Source organism: Macrobrachium nipponense, chromosome 19, assembly GCF_015104395.2.
Source record: "Macrobrachium nipponense isolate FS-2020 chromosome 19, ASM1510439v2, whole genome shotgun sequence".
Lineage (NCBI taxonomy): Eukaryota > Metazoa > Arthropoda > Malacostraca > Decapoda > Palaemonidae > Macrobrachium > Macrobrachium nipponense.
Genome location: NC_061088.1, coordinates 64,642,809 through 64,661,790, shown reverse-complemented (window position 1 = coordinate 64,661,790; position 18,982 = coordinate 64,642,809). Strand labels below are relative to the sequence as shown.

The 18,982-nt window shown below is 45.0% G+C and overlaps 2 protein-coding genes across 2 annotated transcripts in view; one reads left to right on the top strand and one right to left on the bottom strand.

The window, feature by feature from the left end:
• LOC135217586 (serine/threonine-protein kinase DCLK1-like) overlaps positions 1–17,646 on the bottom strand; it is a 368,329-nt gene extending 350,683 nt beyond the window's left edge. The window contains exon 1 of the mRNA XM_064253596.1: positions 17,527–17,646. The gene's annotated coding sequence lies outside the window, so the exon portion shown is untranslated. The remainder of the gene's footprint in view (positions 1–17,526) is intronic.
• The window catches only part of LOC135217648 (protein cereblon-like), a 191,230-nt gene that overhangs the window by 39,971 nt on the left and 132,277 nt on the right, over positions 1–18,982 (top strand). The gene's annotated exons all lie outside the window — the stretch shown is intronic.

The window sequence follows — 18,982 nt, the reverse complement described above, 5'->3', positions numbered from 1 at the left end:
TTAAATTAAGTAGATGATATACACCTTGGTTCCTCACCTGTTAGCAAAGTAGACTCTGTGATTACTGTCACTTCAGCCTCTGCTTGTGCTTAATTCAGTTGCCAGCCAGGTGGACCTGTAGTGCTGGTGCGCTCTGGATGCTCTGTCAACGGGGACGTGACCTCAATGTGACAAGAGCATAGAGCCATACAAATGAGGGCAACGAAGTAACTGACCACCACCTGACCAACTATCCAAGACCCCCTGAACACTAAGCTAAGAGATGGGAGGTCTTCACCAAAGCCCTCACCACAACAAAAAACACAACAACTAAAAAACTAACCTAAACCTAACTAAGGGTAGGAGAGAGCTACCTTCAGCCCCAAGACTGTGTCTGCAGAAACGTATGGCCCAAGAGAGCAACAGTCCTCGTATATCGTTCTCACATCCTCTCAAGTAGTGTGAGGCGAATACTGAATATTAACTCCTCCAAAAGGTGGCGTCAAGGATGTCCTTGATCGACATGTTGCCTTTTTGGAAGGCAAGCGAGGTTGCGACCAGCTCTGACCTCGTGAGCTTTGTTCACTCGCAAGAGGCTCTAATCGATCTGTGTGGAGACGAATGAGCCTCTTTAATGACGTCCCTCAGAAAGAACGCCAAAGCGTTCTTGGATAATGGTATATCGGGTCGTTTTAAACCGAACACCAGAGATTATCTGAGGGACCTCGTACTTCTTTAGTCTTGTGGACATAAACTTTAGAGCCCTGACAGGGCACAGGACTCTCTCAGGTTCTTGGCCCACAAGGCTTGTCATACCCTTGATTTCAAAGCTCCTTGCCAAGGGTTCGACGGGTTTTCATTCTTTGCTAAGAAAGTGGGACTCAAAGAGCAGACAGCATTGTCCCCTTTGAAGCCCACTCTCTTACAATGGCCTGAATTTCGCGAACTCTCTTCGCCGTCGCCAGAGCAGTTTAGGAAAAGAGCCTTCTTAGTCAAGTTCCTAAGAGACGCTTCATGTAGCGGTTCGAAAGGACTCGACATTAACAGTCTAAGGACTAAATCCAAGTTCCAAGAAGGAGGCCTCGCCTGGAGGTATCTTGGATGTCTCAAATGATCTCAGGAGATCGTGAAGATCCCTGTTATCAGACAGGTCTAGTCCTCTGTGTCGAAGACTGGCCGACAGCAATGCTCTTATATCCTTGATGGTCGGGACAGCCAGCTTCTGTACATTTCTTAAAAAATAGCAGGAAATACGGCTATCTGGCTCACAGAGGTAGTGGAAGAGGAAATTCCCTCCTTTCTACACCATGCCTGAAGGAAGCCCACTTCGACTGGTAAACAGCTCTCGAGGACGTTCTCCTAGCATTGGCGATCGCCTTTGCAGCTGCTTTAGAAAAACCTCTCGCTCTGGCCAGCTTTTCGATAGTCTGAACGCAGTCAGACCCAGAGCGGAGAGGTTTCGGTGATATCTTGCGAAGTGGGGCTGTCTGAGTAGATCTTTCCTCCAGGGCAATGTCCTCGGAAGTCTATGATGAATGACACCCTTACCTTCCGTGAACCATTCTTTCGCGGGCCACATCGGGCGATCAGGGTCAACCTCGTCCCCTCCGATGCCCGCGAACTTCCTTACTACTTCCCCCATGATCTGAATGGCGGAAGGTCATACAAGTCCCAGGTTCGTCCAGTCCCCCCCAGAGCTAGCGTCTATCGCGACTGCCCTCCCGGGATCCAAGCACAGGGGAGCAATAAAGAGGCAACCTCTTTGTTCTCGACGTCGCAAATAAGGTCGACTAACGGACACCCGCCCCCACAGTCTCCAGAGCTCTCGAAAGACGTCCTCCTTGTGCAACGTCCCCATTTTTTTTTTTTCCGTCGGCAAGATCTGATCTTGTCGGCTGAGAAGGTCTGCTCTGACGTTCTGGACTCCTGCGATAAATCTCGTCAGGATCCTTATCCGTCTCGCATCTACCCACAGCAGGAATCTCCTCGCTAAATAAAAAAGAGGACGGGAGTGTGTACCTCCCTGCTTCTTTAGGTACGCAAGGGCTGTGGTGTTGTCCGAGTTGACTTGGACTACTTTCTCTGCAACCTTTTGTTGGAAGAACTGTAGCGCCAGAAAAACCGCCGCTAGTTCCTTTACATTGATGTGCCAGGACACCTGTTCCCCCCTCCAGGTTGCCTGACACTTCCTCCCCTCCCAGTGTTGCTCCCCATCCCGACACCGACGCGTCGGAAAAACAACCCTAGGTCTGGGCTCAGAAAGCTTTAGGGACAACCCCTCTCGAAACTCGAGGATCTAACCACCATCTTAGATGGTTCTTCACCGATTTGGTGATGAAAAGGGTCGCATTCAGATCCTCTCTGACTCTCCATTCGTCTGCTAAGAAACTGGAGAGGTCTGAGGTGTAGTCTTCCCAGGGAAACAAACTTTTCCAGCGAGGAAATGGTTCCCAGCAGACTCATCCATTCCCTCGCCGAGCAAGCTTCCTTCCCCAGGAATGCTGAAACTCTCTCTAGCCTTGCAGCTGTCGTTCCTGGGACGGGAAACGCTCGAAAAGCCACTGAATCCATCTGAATCCCCAGATACACGAATGGACTGTGTTGGGGTCAGATTGCGACTTTTCGAGGTTGACCAGAAGTCCCCAGGGACTTCGCCAAGGCCAAAGTGAAGTGAAGGTCCTTCAGACACCTTTCTTCTGACGATGCTCTGATCAGCCAATCGTCGAGATACAGGGACACTCTTATTCCTGCAGAATGTAACCATCTCGCTACGTTTTTCATGAGCATGGTAAATACCATGGAGGGCCGTGCTTTAAAACCGAAACAAAGGGCTCGGAATTGCCAAACTTTGTCCCTTAGCATAAACTCAGAAACTTTCTTGAAAGAGGGTGGATAGGCACGTGGAAGTATGCGTCCTGTAGGTCCAAGGACACCATCCAGTCGCACCGGTCTAAGGCTCCTAGAACCGACTGAGGTGTGTTTTCCATCTTGAATTTTTTCTTTCTACGAAAGATTCAGGCTGCTTACGTCCAAGACTGGGAACGCCACCCGACGACTGCTTTGGTACCAGGAAAAGTCTGTTGTAGTATCCTGGTGACCCCAGGTCTAAGACCTGCTCCACCGCTCTTTTCATGATCATTTGATCCAAAAGATCTAAAAGAACCAAACCTGATGTTTCTACCCCTTGATACGACGGGGAAAGATCTCTGGGAGTCGTAGAAAGAGGAGGAGGGTCCACAAAGGGGATCTTGTACCCCCTGTTCCACTATCTTGAGGGACCACGCATCTGTATCTCTCTCTCTCCACGCACCCTAGCAAAGAACTTTAGCCTGGCTCCGACAGGAATCTGAAGGACTCTCTTCTCACTTAGAGGATTTAGGTTTGAAGGAACCTCTTCCTCTTGCAAGTCCTCTCCCTCGAGGAGCAGCTCTCGAGGGAGGAGCGCTACGAAAGGGTTTAACCTTCCTAGGAGGTCGTCCAGACGACGACGTGGTAGGGACTGCGGGACGTCTTGAAGACTGGGCCAAGAGATCCTGGGTAGCCTTTCTCTTGTAGGCTCACTGCCAGGTCCCCTTACCATAAGCCTGAGGGAAGAGATGGCTCGAAAGAGGTGCAAAGAGAAGCTCGCTGCTTCTGCGAGCAGAAACAGACCTCGCTGTAAAAATTGCAGAAAAGCGCTCTCTTCTTGAGGAAAGCAGTGCCGAAATGAGACATAACTCTTCCGAACCATCCTGACGGCCTTGTCCATGCATGACAACATATTGGACAGCTCCCCCAGACTCAAAGAATCAGGACTCCTAGATTGAAGATCCAGGACTCCTAGGCACCATCTAGGAAGTTAAAGACTTCCAGAGTCTTTAACAGACCTTTCATGTGATGGTCGATCTCCGTTGGGTCCATGAAAATCTTAGCGGACGATAAAAGGGATCTCTTCTGGGCGTCTACAGACTAGCAAAGTCCCCTTGGGAAGAAGACGGGATCTTAACTCCTACTTCAGCCTTGGTCTCATACCAAATGCCTCCTTTCCCACTGAGTCTTGAAGGAGGAAGGGCGAAAGTCGACTTGCCCTGATCCTTCCGACGTTCCATCCAATCCTGCAATTTCTTGAATGCTCTCTTAGTGACAAGGAAGTCTTCATCTCCACCACTTCCGAAACCTTGCCCGACTTCGAAGAGACGAAAACTGAGAGGGAGGAGACTTAGGAGCTGCAGGCTGCAACTTCTCACCAAACAAAGAACGTAAAAGACGAACCAGCACCTTGTAGTCGGAAACCGACGAAACTGACGGCTGTTCTTCCTCCACTGAGTCCGCCGACTACTAAACTCTCCTTCTCCCGAAGAGGCAAAGGAGATTGAACCTCTGGAGAGGGCGTGCGCCCAACGGGTCTAGCCTTCAACAAAGGCTTTCGAGGAAGACTAATATCAGCCTCTTCAAAGCGACCGACCGTTCTGTCGATGCTTTAGAGCTCGAACCACGAAGAGCGTCCTGACCGCGCTGCGCGTCAAGAGAGGTTACTCTTAGTCTCTCTCGAGGAGCGTCCTTACGTTTCACGCTCAAGCGTCCACTTTCGCTTTCAAAGCGTCCTTCTGAGCGCTCTCGAAAGAAGCCTTCTCCACAGGCAAAGCGTCAAGCAAAACATCCCGACGAGCGTCTTCAAAGCGTCCTGCCGAGCGTCTTCAAAAGCGTCCTCCAAGGCGTCCTGTCGAGCGTCCTCAAAGGCGTCCTGACGTGCGGCCGGAGACAGAGACGAACGAGGAGACGGAGAAGGAGACTGCCTCGTCCTCTTGACAGGCAGTCTAGCGTCCTTCCTTCGTTTAGGCTCAACTGCTGCTGGGCGAGTCTTCCGAGCCATCAAGGCCGACAATTGGTCTTGAAGCGACGCCAGAATACTCTTCGTAGGTGAAGAACCGAGAGGAGGTGAAGGGCTGCGCCTGCGAGAAGACGAGGGGCGGGGGGACGCCTCCTTCCTTCTCAAAGGTACAGCAACCTGCCTCTCCGAGGCGCGAAAGAAGCGCTTCTCAGCGTCGTCCTCGGACGACGTCCTACCTCTCTTCTGTGGAGGAAACGCGTCATACGACGCAGGCGAAGACCGCAACGAGAGCGGAGAGAAGGGGACGTAAAGCGTCCTCCTAGGAAAACAAGTCCTTTTCAACGGACCGCGAGTCCACTCCGAGCGCTCCACCTTCCGCGCGGGGAGGGCGCCTCGGAGGACGAAAAATGATATTGTCATGTTACATAAAGTTTTATACATACTTACCTGACAGATATATACTTAGCTATGACTCCGTCGTCTCCGACAGAATTTCAAATTTCGCGGCACACGCTACAGGTAGGTCAGGTGATCTACCGCCCTGGCCCTGGGTGGCAGGACTAGGAACCATCCCCGTTTTCTAATCAGAATTCTTCTTTCCACCTGTCTCCTGCGGGGAGCTGGCTGGGCTATTAATCGTATATATCTGTCAGGTAAGTATGTATAAAAACTTTATTGTAACATGACAATATCATTTTTATACATTCAACTTCCCTGCCAGATATATACTTAGCTGATTAGCATTCCCATTGGTGGTGGGTAGAGACAGCTAACTACTGAAAATAGACAGGTAAACACATATGTTGTAGGTATTTATCCAAACCTTGGTTTCCTACCTTAATTAGGCTGAAGACTTCGCGGCTACTGCCTTGTAGTTCTGCTTAGCCTCAAGAGCCTCAGCGAGATATGATCTATGGCTAAGAGTTCTTGTGGGTCTGCCAATGGGGTCTTATCCACTTACTCGGCAGAGCCTAAAGCCTTTGTCATTGGGTGCTATTCACTTACATGACAATACACCTTGTTCAGGGAGCACAAAACCGATCCCGATCACTGATCCTAACATCCATGTTAGTTCTAAGATTGTAAGGAGTCATCCCCGAACTCCTCACAAACAACCAAAAAACTCGAAACATAATTACACTTTCATTACAAAATTAAGGATCAGTCTTTGCTCCAAGACCCAGTACTGTATCTGCTGATACAAAAGGACCTAGCGAGAAGCACTTCTCATAGGTCACTCTCACGTCCTTCAGATAATGAGATGCAAACACTGAATTGCACCTCCAATAGTAGTCTCGATGATATTCTTCAGAGACATATTCTTTTGGAACGCCAAAGACGTTGCTACTGCTCTTACTCATGCGTCTTGACTTTTAGAAGACTGAAGGATCCCTCCGAGCAGTTCTTGTGAGCGTCCGTAATAACGCTTCTCACAAAGAAATCCAAGGCGTTCTTGGACATGAGTCGTTTGGGGTTCTTCACTGCACACCAAAGACCTTGTTGACAAGCTCCCATCTGTCTCTTCCTCTCTAAATAGAATGTAAGAGCTCTCACTGGACAGAGAGATCTCTCTATCTCTCTGCCTACCAGGTTAGATAGGCCTTTTACTTCAAAACTTCTGGGCCAAGGTTTTGATGGGTTTTCGTTCTTTGCCAGAAAGAAAAACATTGTCTGGAAAGAACAGATGGCCGCATCTCCTTTGAACCCCACCGTGGAATCCAGAGCGTGTAATTCGCTCGTCCTCTTGGCTGTAGCGAGAGCCACTAGGAACAAGCATTTCCTAGTGACGTCGCGGAAGGACGCCAGATGTAAGGTTCGAATTTGTCCGATGAAAGAATTTCAGGACCCACGTCTAGATTCCAACTAGGTGTTCTAGGAGTAGCTGCTTTCGACGTCTCAAAAGATCTAATTAGATCGTGTAGATCCTTGTCGTTAGCAATGTCTAGGCCTCGATTCCTGAAAACCGAAGACAGCATGCTTCGGTATCCTTTTATTGTCGAGACAGATAGTTGTGACTCCTTTCTCAGAAAGAGGAGGAAATCGGCAATATTCTCTATAGAGGTACTGGAGGAGGACAGCTTCTGAACCTTACCCACCACCTCCTAAAGACTTCCCACTTCGACTGGTATACTCTTCTCGTCGAAGCTCTGCGGGCTCTAGCGATAGAGCCCGCAGCTCGCGAGAAAAGCCTCTCGCTCTGACAAGTCTTTCGATAGTCGAAAGGCAGTCAGAGCGAGACCTGGGAGGTTGTGATGAAACCTCTCGAATTGGGGTTGTCTGAGTAGATCGTGTCTGTTTGGAAGCGATCTGGGGAAGTCCACTATCCACTCCAGCACCTCCGTGAACCATTCCTGTGCTGGCCAAAATGGGGCTATGAGTATCAACTTCGTGCTCTTTGAAGCTACAAACTTCCTGAGCACTTCCCCCAGGATTTTGAACGGGGGAAAGGCGTAAGCGTCCACACCCGACCAATCCATAAGAAACGCGTCTATTGTGAAGGCTCTCGGATCCTCTACTAGAGAGCAAAAGGTCTCTATTCTTTTGGAGAGGAACGTCGCAAACAGGTCTATGTGAGGTCTCCCCCACAGGGACCAGAGACTTCGACACACTTCTTCGTGAAGAGTCCATTCTGCGGAAGGACCTGGTTTCTCCTGCTCAGTTCTGTCCGCTCTCACATTTTTTCTTCCTTGAACAAACCTTGTGAGGAGAGGTTATGCCTCTTTTTTCTTCCGTCCAGGTTAACAGGTGTTTTGTCAACTGATAGAGGGAGAACGAGTGCGTGCCTCCTTGCTTTCTTATGTAAGCCAGAGCCGTGGTGTTGTCTGAGTTGATCTGTATTACACCGTCTCTGACTATCTTCTCGAAGGACTTTAAGGCTAGGTGTATGGCCACAAGTTCCTTGCAATTGATGTGCCAGGACACCTGTTCCTTTGTCCAGGAGCCTGACACCTCCCTTGCTCCCAGCGTCGCTCCCCATCCCGACTCCGAAGCGTCGGTAAACAACACTTGGTCTGGGTTCTGCAGAGCAAGAGATAAGCCTTCGTTCTTTTGAAGCTGAGGGATCCACCACCTCAGATGATCTTTTACTTCTTGTGGGAGTTGGAAGATGTCCGAGGATTGACCCGTCTTCCAGTTCCACACCTCTTTGAGGAAAAACTGAAGAGGGCGAAGGTGAAGTCTCCCTAGCGAGAAGAACTTTTCCAATGAGGACAGGGTCCCTAATAGGCTCAGGTAATCCCATCCGCTGAGCTGTCCTTTATCTCTCTAAGAAGCTTGAGATTCTCGACAAACCTCGAGCGATTCTTTCTTGCGAAGGATATACCCGAAAACCCCGAGAATCCATCTGAATCCCCAGATAGACCAAGTTCTGGCTGGGGATCAGTTGTGACTTCTCGAGGTTGACGAACAACCCTAGCGAATCTATCATGTTCATTGTTACTTCCAAGTCCTCCAAGCACTGACTCTTCGACTTGGCCCTGATCAGCCAGTCGTCCAAGTAGAGGGAGATGTTTATCCTCTCTAGGTGAAGCCATCTTGCTACATTCGCCATCAGGTTGGTGAATACTTGTGGGGCTGTAGACAGACCGAAGCACAGAGCTCTGAATTGAAAGATCTTGTCTCCTATCATAAAGCGAAGATATTTCTTTGACTGATGGTGAATGGGAACGTGGAAATAGGCGTCTTGCAGGTCCAGAGAGACCATCCAATCTCCTGGGCGAAGCGCCGACATGACAGAGGCGGACGTTTCCATACGAAACTTCTTTTTCTGTACGAAGCGATTCAGAGCGCTTACGTCCAGAACTGGCCCCGCAACCCCCACCGATGGCCTTTGGTACTAGAAAAAGGCGATGTAAAATCCCGGGGAGTGTGGATCTTGTACCAGTTCGATGGCCTCTTTTTCCTACATTTGCTCCACCATCTGAAGGAGAGTCTTTCGCATTAACGGGTCTCTGCACCTCGCTGACAGTTCCCGAGGCGTAGATGTTAGGGGCGGTTTGTCGTCGAAGGGGATTACATATCCCTTCCTCAGGACCGACACTGACCAAGGGTCGGCTCCCCTTTATTCCCACACTCCTGCAAAATTCAGGAGTCTGGCGCCCACTGGTGCTTGGAGGAGCAACAAGTCACTTAGATCTCTTGAATGGTCTAAATGAAGACCTTCCTCTCTTGTCAGAGCTCTTCTTTCTGGCAGGTGGTACGGAGCCGTTGCACCTCCACGAAACGGGCTGCTGCGTAGGACGAGGTTCCTTCTGAACCGTCGCCACTACCGGTCCGTCCCTTTGTCTTGGACGTTTGAGTAAGTAGGTCTTGTGTCCCGCCTTCTCAGTTAGTGAGCGAGATACATCCTTGACCAACTGAGAAGGAAACAGATGATCTGATAGCGGGGCGAACAGTAAGGCAGTCCTCCGGCTCGGAGAAACCCCTTTCGATAAAAGGGAACCATACACTGATCTCTTTTTCAGGAGACCAGCACCGAAAAGTGAAGCCATTTCACCAGAACCGTCCTGTACTGCCTTGTCCATGCAGGACAGCACGCTATGGAGAATTTCTGGTTTCTCCAGAAACTCCGGATCCTTAGATTTGTTGGCCAGAACTCCGAGCGACCAATCCAGAAAATTGAACACCTCTAAAGTGACAAAAAGTCCCTTTAGCAAGTGGTTCAACTCTGAAGTGCTCCACGTCGCTCTGACCGATCCTAAGGAGTGAACGTCTAGCCTCCACTACATGGCAAAGTCGGCATCTGCGAGGCGGGGGTAAAGAAAGACCCATAGTCTCTCCTGTCCCATACCAAATACCTCTCTTCCCGTGCAATCTGGAAGGAGGCCTGCAGAATACCGTCTTTCCTAAACTCCTCCTTCTTGTCCATCCAAGAATCTAAAAGAATGGAGTGCCTTCTTCATTGATATCGCAGGCTTCATTTTCAAGAAGGCCGACGATTTAGCCGTAGCTGAGCTCGAAAAGAGCGAACGAGGAGAAGGAGGAGCTGCAGGACTAAGAGAATCTCCAAACTCTTGTAGTAGTAAAGAGGCCAAGACTTTGTAACTAGAAAGTCCCTCATTAGCAGGAGGATCGTCGTCAGACAACTCGTCTAACCCTCGATCCGACAAAGGAGAACGTTCCCGTTTTGAGGAAGAGTCCTTCCAAGACCTCCTATGTTCTGAAGGAGAGGAGCTCCCATTTGGCGAAGAGTCATAACCTCCAGGACCGAGTCCCCGACTCTTGACTCCTGGCTCTTGACTCTTGCCTCCTGACTCCTGCCTCCTGGCTCCTGACTCTTGCCTCCTGACTCCTGCCTCCTGACTCCGGACTCCTGCCTCCTGACTCCGGACTCCGGGACTCCTGGCTCCTGCCTCTTGACTCCTGCCTCCTGGCTCCTGGCTCCTGCCTCTTGACTCCTGCCTCTTGCCTCCTGGCTCTTGCCTCCTGGCTCTTGCCTCCTGGCTCTTGCCTCCTGGCTCCTTGCCTCCTTGGCCTCTTGGCCTCCTGGCCTCTTGCCTCCTTGGCCTCTTGCCTCTTGGCTCTTGGCCTCCTGGCTCTAGCTCCTGGCTCTGCCTCCTTGCCTAGCCTAGATGCCTCCCCACTCTTGGCTCTTGGCTCCTGCCCCTCCTGGTTGACTCCTCTCCTTGCTCTTGGCTCCTGCCTCCTGGGTGACTCCTCACTCCTGGCCGGTGCCAGACGTCTGATTGTTTCATCCAGGTTCGTACAGGAAACCTCACCTCGGGTAGGAGTATCGATCCTGGAGGTAGATACCTCCATCTTTTAATAGGAAGGGAAGTGTCTTTCCTTCTAGGAGGCTCCTTTGACAGGACTCCTACAAATGACGAAATCTGCTCCTGCATCGCCATCATGAACCTCTTTGTAGCCTCCTCTTTATCCTCTTTGGGAGGAGGGGAAGGAGGAGGGTGGGGAGGAGTCCATAGCCTCCACCTCCTGCCTCCTTCTCACTCTGGTTGGAAGAATGGCTCTTCTCGCCTTCTTAACTCCCGATGGAGACTCCTCAGGGAAGTTTTCAGGGCTCGAGTCAATAGTCGGTCGCCCATCCAACTCCTCTTGAGAGGCCGAGATCGATCGGAATCTCTCCAATCACGTCTCGGTGATGAAGATCCCGACGACGAGAAACACTCACGTAGGACGCTTTTACAATAGCTGTCCTTGGCAGTCTGGGGTGTCACAGAAACCGCCGAAGGGACACCTGATCGGTGGGGATTCTCCACAACCTCCTTTCGGCTTTCGACATTCCTTCTCCTCTGGGCATGTGAGCTTGGAAGAGGTCTAGACCTAGGAGCGTTGCTGAGCCGACCAGATGCCCCCTCCACTCACTGGGGACACTTATATCACTGTCTAATGACAAATCACTAGCCTTACCCTTGTATGGCAGCATTTGTGTTTCCATTATTTTGAAGGGGCTGGCTTTTTTTTTTTAGATCTGCAAGTTCTTCGCTGGATCTACAGGTTCTGCAATAGGAGAAGGGGCTGCAATGGAAGGAGAAGTAGCAATACTTACCCTTGGGGAAGATCCCAAGCTTGGAATTAGTTCAGATCTAGAACTACTTAAACTTCTATGAGAAGCCTTCCTCGCTCTTTCTCTTTCTAACTTTTTTTTAAAATAATTAGTTAGATACTTCCATTCGTTCTCACTCAAGTTCTCACATTCTTTACCAGTATTAGTAAAAGAACATTCATACTCCCTGCACCTCTTGCATACCGTGTGAGGGTCTACCGAAGCTTTCGGCAACCTCACCTTATAGCCTACATTCACACAACGTCTCACAACCATACCAGAGTCAGACGTATTTAAAGAAAAATCCAAAATCAAGTCCACAAAACATTCCACAAAAGCGTATGCCAATCCAACAATCCAGATACGTCACCAAAAGTCGGTCAAGAAGATCAATTGCCGGTGAAAAAAGAAAAACTAATCGAGAGGAACCAACAACAATGTTGATGGTCCGGCGACAGAAGAATTCTGATTAGAAAACGGGGATGGTTCCTAGTCCTGCCACCCAGGGCAGGGCGGTAGATCACCTGACCTACCGGTAGCGTGCCGCGAAATTTGAAATTCTGTCGGAGACGACGGAGTCTATAGCTAAGTATATATCTGGCAGGAGGGTTGAATGTATAAAAACAGTCCTTAAGGATGCGAGCCTGAGCACGCTCCTTGGCAGCCTGGGAAGTAGCAACAGGTCCTGCCGAAGGGACGCCAGATCGGTGGGGAGCCCCGTAACCCTCTTGCGGCTTTCGACATGCCCACTCCCTGAGTCTGGGAGTCCGACAGAGGTCTAGACCTAGAGGCATTATGGGCCGATCTGACGCCCCCTCCACAACACTAGGGGCACGATCACACACTTTACTCGAGCCGTTTTCAAGGGCCAACACTTTGGACTCTAGAGTGCGTAATGACTCTAGATCAGAGAAGGGCATACCTTCTCCAGACACAGAACTAGGGCCCTCAGGCAACAACACAGGATTAGGTGAAGCAAATTCTTACTGGTGTTAAAATAGAGAAATGTTACTTCCCTTACCTTTCGTAGAACCGCTCTTTGAGGAAGACCTCCTGATCCTATCGCGCTCCAACTTACGCCGATAGGATTCATACACCTTCCATTCATCCTCAGTCAAACTTTTGCATTCAATGCAACGATCAACCAGCAAAACAAACATGCCCCCCTAACACCCCATACATACTGTTGTGGGGTCTACCGATGATTTCGGTAGCCTCACCTTGCAATCACTTCTCAGACACACTCTGAAGCTCACTGAACTTGATCCCGACATCACGTTCATAGAAAAGCCAATCCAAAATCCAAAAACAGTCCACTATCGCGTATGCCAATCCAACAATCCAGAGTCAAAACCAAAAGTCAATCCAGATACTTATAACGAGTCAAAATCCAAAAATCCTGGGCGGAGGTCTGTAAACAGGTGTTTACCGACCGGCGACAGAAAAAATATGAATAGAAAATGGGAATGGTTCCTGATATCCGCCTCCCAGCGGCGGGAATGGGTACTACCACCTGGCCGCCCACTGCGTGTGCCGCGAGTTTTGAAATTCTGTCGGACTTCGGAGAATACAGCTATATATATATCTGCCAAGTAAGTTTCATGAACAAAACATGATTTGTTGGCATGAGTGTATTAGCCAATAAGGAGAGAGAGTAGGTGGAGCCTGACCTCTTCTCCCCTTCGTATACACAGTGAATCATCAATGATCTTTCAAACTGTCTTCGAGCAAGACACGATCTTCCCAGGTACCAAACTCAAGTCCTGTATATGAAGGCAATCCAGAAAACTCATCACTAAAGTCATGTCCATCCTACAAAGAATGATGAGGTTATTTACACTAGCTAAGTCAGGTAGAGCCCAGAATTGCAGATCACAGAACACAAGCTACATGCTGATAGTACTATAGCACAGGAAGGTGCATGAAAACTAAATAAATTCATGTACAGTATCATTATGTAAAGACATAATTGGTTATAACTATAAAGGTACAAAATGTAGTCCCAGCATTAAATGCAGGAAAAGTTTACTTGAAACTTCAAAAAAAGACATCATGTGTAAATGTGACAAGTACAGTACTAAAAAATAATCACAGAATTAGTAGGTACAAAAAAATGGAGCATCCAAGTATGAGAATAGAACACAGGTAAGAAACATAAGTGGAGAAGGAGATAAAGGGTGATGATAAAATAGTCCATCAAAAGAAGATAAACCAACTGATCTATGAGCCTAAAATAGAATAAGGAAAGGCACAGAAGAAAATGAGCCTAGTTACGTATTTAAGTTCTTTGAAAACTGGGAACCTTGCCTATTCAGTCAAACAGGCTGCTGTTTCTAGTGTACAAAAGGTTTCAAAACTTGAAAAGTGATGGCAATGATAAAAAAACATCAGATGAAAATACAATAAGAAAATAAACTGATTCTTTAGGAAAAATGTGGAAAAAGAAGTAAATAAGCTACAATTATTACCAGTAGAGAGTATTCAGGCACTAGTGTCCGATGATAGGAAAAAGGGAATGAAAAAAAAGAGTAAGTAGAATATATTACAGGAAAAATCTATATGTTAACTGTAAAATATAGTATGTGTTATGGATATTAAGACTAAATTACAATCAAAAGAACAAATAATTAAAAAGGTGGACATAGAATTAAAGTCTGACAGAAATTAACATTAATGAATTTGACTAGTATATAGAATGAAATGTGTACTGTATGGTATTTCTTAACAAGAAATAGCATTTAAAAATTAAGTAGCAAGTGTTACTGTAAAAACAAAAATAGATTTGGTACATCCTGAGTCTCTATGGGTCAGTATTAACAACAGTAAGAACCGGAAATGGATAAGTTACATATATGTACTTCACAAGAAATAAGAGCATAAATTAACAACTAATAGAAATGTGCTCCTCAAATGAAGACACAAAAAGCTGACAAAATGATGAGAAATTCATGATTCCAAGTGACTAACTACACAGTTAACAATTAACTTCAATAGGGAAGAAGTGTAAAAAGGGGAGAAAAGCACTATTAAACTTGATCAAGCACAATAAACTGAGCCTACTGAATAACCATATAAGGTGCAAAGGCACATGGATAAGAATTCAAATTGCAAAGTGGTCACTTATTGACTATGTAATCATTAAAGTAAGAGAAGACATTGGAGAAAATAAAAACTGATAAAGTAAAGGAAAAAAACTCCATACAGGATATCATCTGAATTAGTTACTCTGACACCTGTGTAATGATTGTCGAACTGAACTGAAAAATCATAAATGGAACATAAAACAGCATAAAACATGAAGTAAATATTAAAATGTAAAAAGGGCACAAAGAATTACCATACAGGCCTTGGTAGAAATAGTAAAAGAAAAGGGTCCGGTATGATTTAGGCAAAAGCCTTTGTGACTGGAAGAAACAACAAAAATACAAAATAAGCAAGGAAAGGAGATAAAATGTAGTATATAACTGGAAGGTTAATGAACCTGAAGTGGTGGTTTACAAAATGAAGGCAAATGTATACTAGGCTACTGAAAGACTAATGTTAGTATCTATTACGTATAAGAAAACCAGTAAACAGACTATATTAGTCAAGAAAATATGAAAGAAGAGGATACTAGGACAATGGAAGCAAATCAGACAGCCTTCTGGAAATGAAAAAAAAAATAGATGACATCAAAAAAAATAATGTGATGGCTGTGAAACACAAAGATGTAAAGTAATAGGGGGAAGTTGAATCAATCAAAAGTTACAAATAAAATGTCAAATAGTGGAAGTTGAATAAATGAAAAGTTACAAAAAAATTTTTCAAAGACTTATTAATTCTCAAAAGCACTGCACATGAATCAGGAAAAGTAGCAGTTGGAGCTAACCTCCAGTATCACTTACTGTCACGGATGAAAAAAAAAATGAGAGAAAACCAAAAAATGTGCAACAACCTTGCATTCAAGATGCGGAAAAAGCAATACAAAATCTAGAAAGTAAAAACTAAAAGAGAAAATCAGTATATTACAATGTGGTGGACTGGAAGGAAGATGTATATACTGTGGATCGCCTGCTAACCATAAAATCCGTAACTAATTATAATATGGCTAAGGTGACAAAAAATAAAAATCTTAAGCAAATAACATATTGAATAACAAATGAAATCAGTGAAAAAAAAATTCTAATATAGGCCAGTGAATATAGAAAAAAATAAAAAAAAAATATCCAAAACATACAGCTCTGAACCTAAGAGTGACGCAGAGTAGTGTGTCTATTTGTGGAGTGAGCGCTAAGGAACTATGAACCACAGAGAAAATTTACAAGATTAAGTACTGCTTTTGAATATTCAGCTGGTATATTGATATATCTGAACACAAGACAAAAACCATGGTACTTACTCAAAGGAAAATGGACAAATTAAAGGCATCAATCTCCAATAAATGTTATAAATATTGGAAAAATAACCTCTGAATACTACAGTGTACACACTTTTCAATAAGATAGACTCCTTCATCAACAACAACAACAAAAATTTTTTTAAACTCTTATATTAGGAAGACACTAAAGACAAAGATATTTTCAAACAAAAAATTGAAGAATGTTATTAATAAAAACTATCAACTGAAACTATACCTAATGGGACCTAGCCATTTCGTCACCAGTCCAGTTCATCACCATTTTTTTAATCTTGTTTCATCAACTTCATTTGAGCCCATTTCGTCACCACCTTCTAATTAATTGTACGTAATTAGTTGTATTATAAAAGTTGTCTTGTAGGACAAAAACTAGTTAAACTGTTTACATATTACATTTGTCTTACAATGCAGCATAATTACACAAGTTGCTTTGGAGGACATTACAAAAACAGTTTATCAGTTTAACAATTTATTATGTTTGCCTTACAATGTAGCATAATTTCAGCGGAAAGCTAAACCCATACAAATACTGCAGTGAAAGCCCTAATTAGTGAACATCGACATACAACACAAGAGAGAAAATATAATGTTGGAGGTGTAGCTATTATTGCAGTCTAGCCTAAGGAAAGCAGACTTAATGGTGACAAAACAGATTTCACACTGGAGTACATAGTATTCCTGGCGATGAAATGGGCATTTAGCGACGAACGGGGTAGGTGATGAAGCGGACTGGTGACGAAATGGGTTGTATCCGTACCTAATGATGTCCAAAGGGGCAGTCTCCCAAAACATAGGTAAACCTAGATGAAGATAAAGATGATAAGACACTGTATATCTAGCTCACGGACTCAGGTAAAAATAATGCTGATGAACAAAACTTGCTAAACCCCAGCTCTAAAAATTATGCTATAATATTTGAAGTGGTCTCGCCAAGGCCTATGTATAGACTAGGCTAATTGGATCTTTCCTATACTCTGTTTTTTTCCATCTGTCCATTCGCCTGTGGTGGTCGCGCATGGTAACACTGCGTCCCGGGCTCCAAATACTTGCTCTGTGTACGTTTTGGGTAAATAAAAGGATATCTGGGTGTACGTTTGCAACTGAAAAGTGTTTTAATAATTTACTGTAAGCGAATTACACCATTTATATTCGAAATAGGATATTATTTAAAGCCTGGGACGCAGTGTTACCATGCACAAACACCACAAGCAGATGGACAGTTGGAAAAAAACAGAGTATAGTAGTTAGTAATGACTCCCAAGTATTATACCCTAGTACCTAGGTAGGTAGTAACCCGGTATGCATCCACCTTTGCGACATGTTTAGTGGCTACAAGCCCATCGGAGATTACCATACTATATCATAAACAAACGACTGTGAATATCATAAAAATAATGACTCAAGAAATATTACTAGTCCTGGATATCGGGAAAGATTCCTACAATTTGCTGCCAAGGGCGTTAGCCTAGGCTGGCCTAACCAGCAAAACGGTTACTAGGCCTAGTAGCTAGGTAATAGCTAGTACTAGCTAGGTAGGTAGCTATATAAGTAGCTAGCTACACTTAGCTAAATTTCAAGCAACGCTAGTGTGAGTTATCCTAAATGACAACAGAAACCATATCTAGTGCTCAGTGGATAATTACAAGCATAAATCATCCAGATCCCTGCATTTCAATGACATTAACGAAAACCCTTTGCAGATCGCCAATAAGAGCAGCTTGAATTTGGCTCGGATTCGCTCCGCTCGAGATGGTCACGCAGGCAAGAGACTAGACATTAGGTAGGAAACGAGAGGGTTACAATCAACTTTGACTGCGCTCTTATATTAGAAATACTTACCCTTAACTTGGCCAATACAGATGACGAGCCTTTTCTCTTTTTTATAGTTATAAATGACTCCACCACAAAAGCCACACAAGCTTTGATCTAAGCGTTGACACTTTTCAACAACGACTAATATCGTCTGCTGTTGCCGTTTCCAAGATCCCACTAAATTCTACCAAACTGATTTAAACTTGCTGGTGTGATAACTCATTCTTCTGTCAAATCCTGCTTTCAAAAACTCAATTGAATTATTCACGTCCCATTGTGAAAAACTGAAGGTCTACTTGGTCCGAGGGCAATTATATGAGACATCCATACTCGCACTAGAATAAGAATTGCAAAACTATAAACATTTCTTATTTGTTCCTGGTGTAACGCCTTTGCAAAAGCTGGATAGCACCATCTGATTGGATCATTTATGAAATTCCGGATTGACTTCATACTTCGATAAAAGAATGAACCACTTAGAGATATTTGGTAGCCTTTCTTTATCCTCTCTGAAATTCTGAATGACATTCTGGTTCGTGCATCCTAAATTCGAATACGAGCACTGAACTACATTACCATCAGAGGGTCCAGCCTGAAGCAAGGTCCGAAGAAGGCAACAGAGAAATTATCGTATTTTTCTATAACTCGTAGATATGTGGAAGTATGATATATACTCTTATATTTTCATTGTAAACTTAAAAGTATAAAGCAAAAGACTTGGTCAGGCAATGAGCGCATTGGAAAGGAACAGGTAATCCTTCAGTTTGGGGGTCCAAATTTACTTCCTTGTGTGGGTTTGTTTAGGTTTTCTTTCTTATTTGTAATTTATTCCTTCGAAAGAACTGAAAACAGAAGCATATTTGCTAAACAATGAACTCCTGTTTATCTGCTTACATAGGCAGAGACATTGAAAACAAACAAAGGGAATACATCTGCACCTCAGGCAGGCGAATAGTGAAGTATGCTCGTAACTGTGTTTATGGAGTAATAGCTTAGGAACCAGGAACCAGGTGCGAACTTGGCACGGGCTCTTGCTCTTAGCAGCCACTTTTTGATAAATCTGAAATAAATGAGCAGTTTATCTGCCCACAGAAACAGAAATTTACGATTTTCTCAAAATTTATGTGTCCGCATCCCTAAGACATAGTTTATTTATTTACTTATTTATCTGCGTTCCCTTTTTATTCCCTTTGGTTTTTCTTTTTATAAGCTCTACTTCTGTAATCGGTAAATTGCTCATTGTTTCTATTGCTTTCCATGGTCCAATAAATATTTGATAAGTCTCGGAATTCCCAGAAGCCTTCTGTCGGCGTTGGGAGATATATAGGAGAAATATATATATAGATATATAGATATATATATATTATATATATATATATATATATATAGATATATATATATATATATATATATATATATATATATATATATATATATATATGACTGGTAAAAATGTTCTGTTACAACAGAATTCCATCTAATA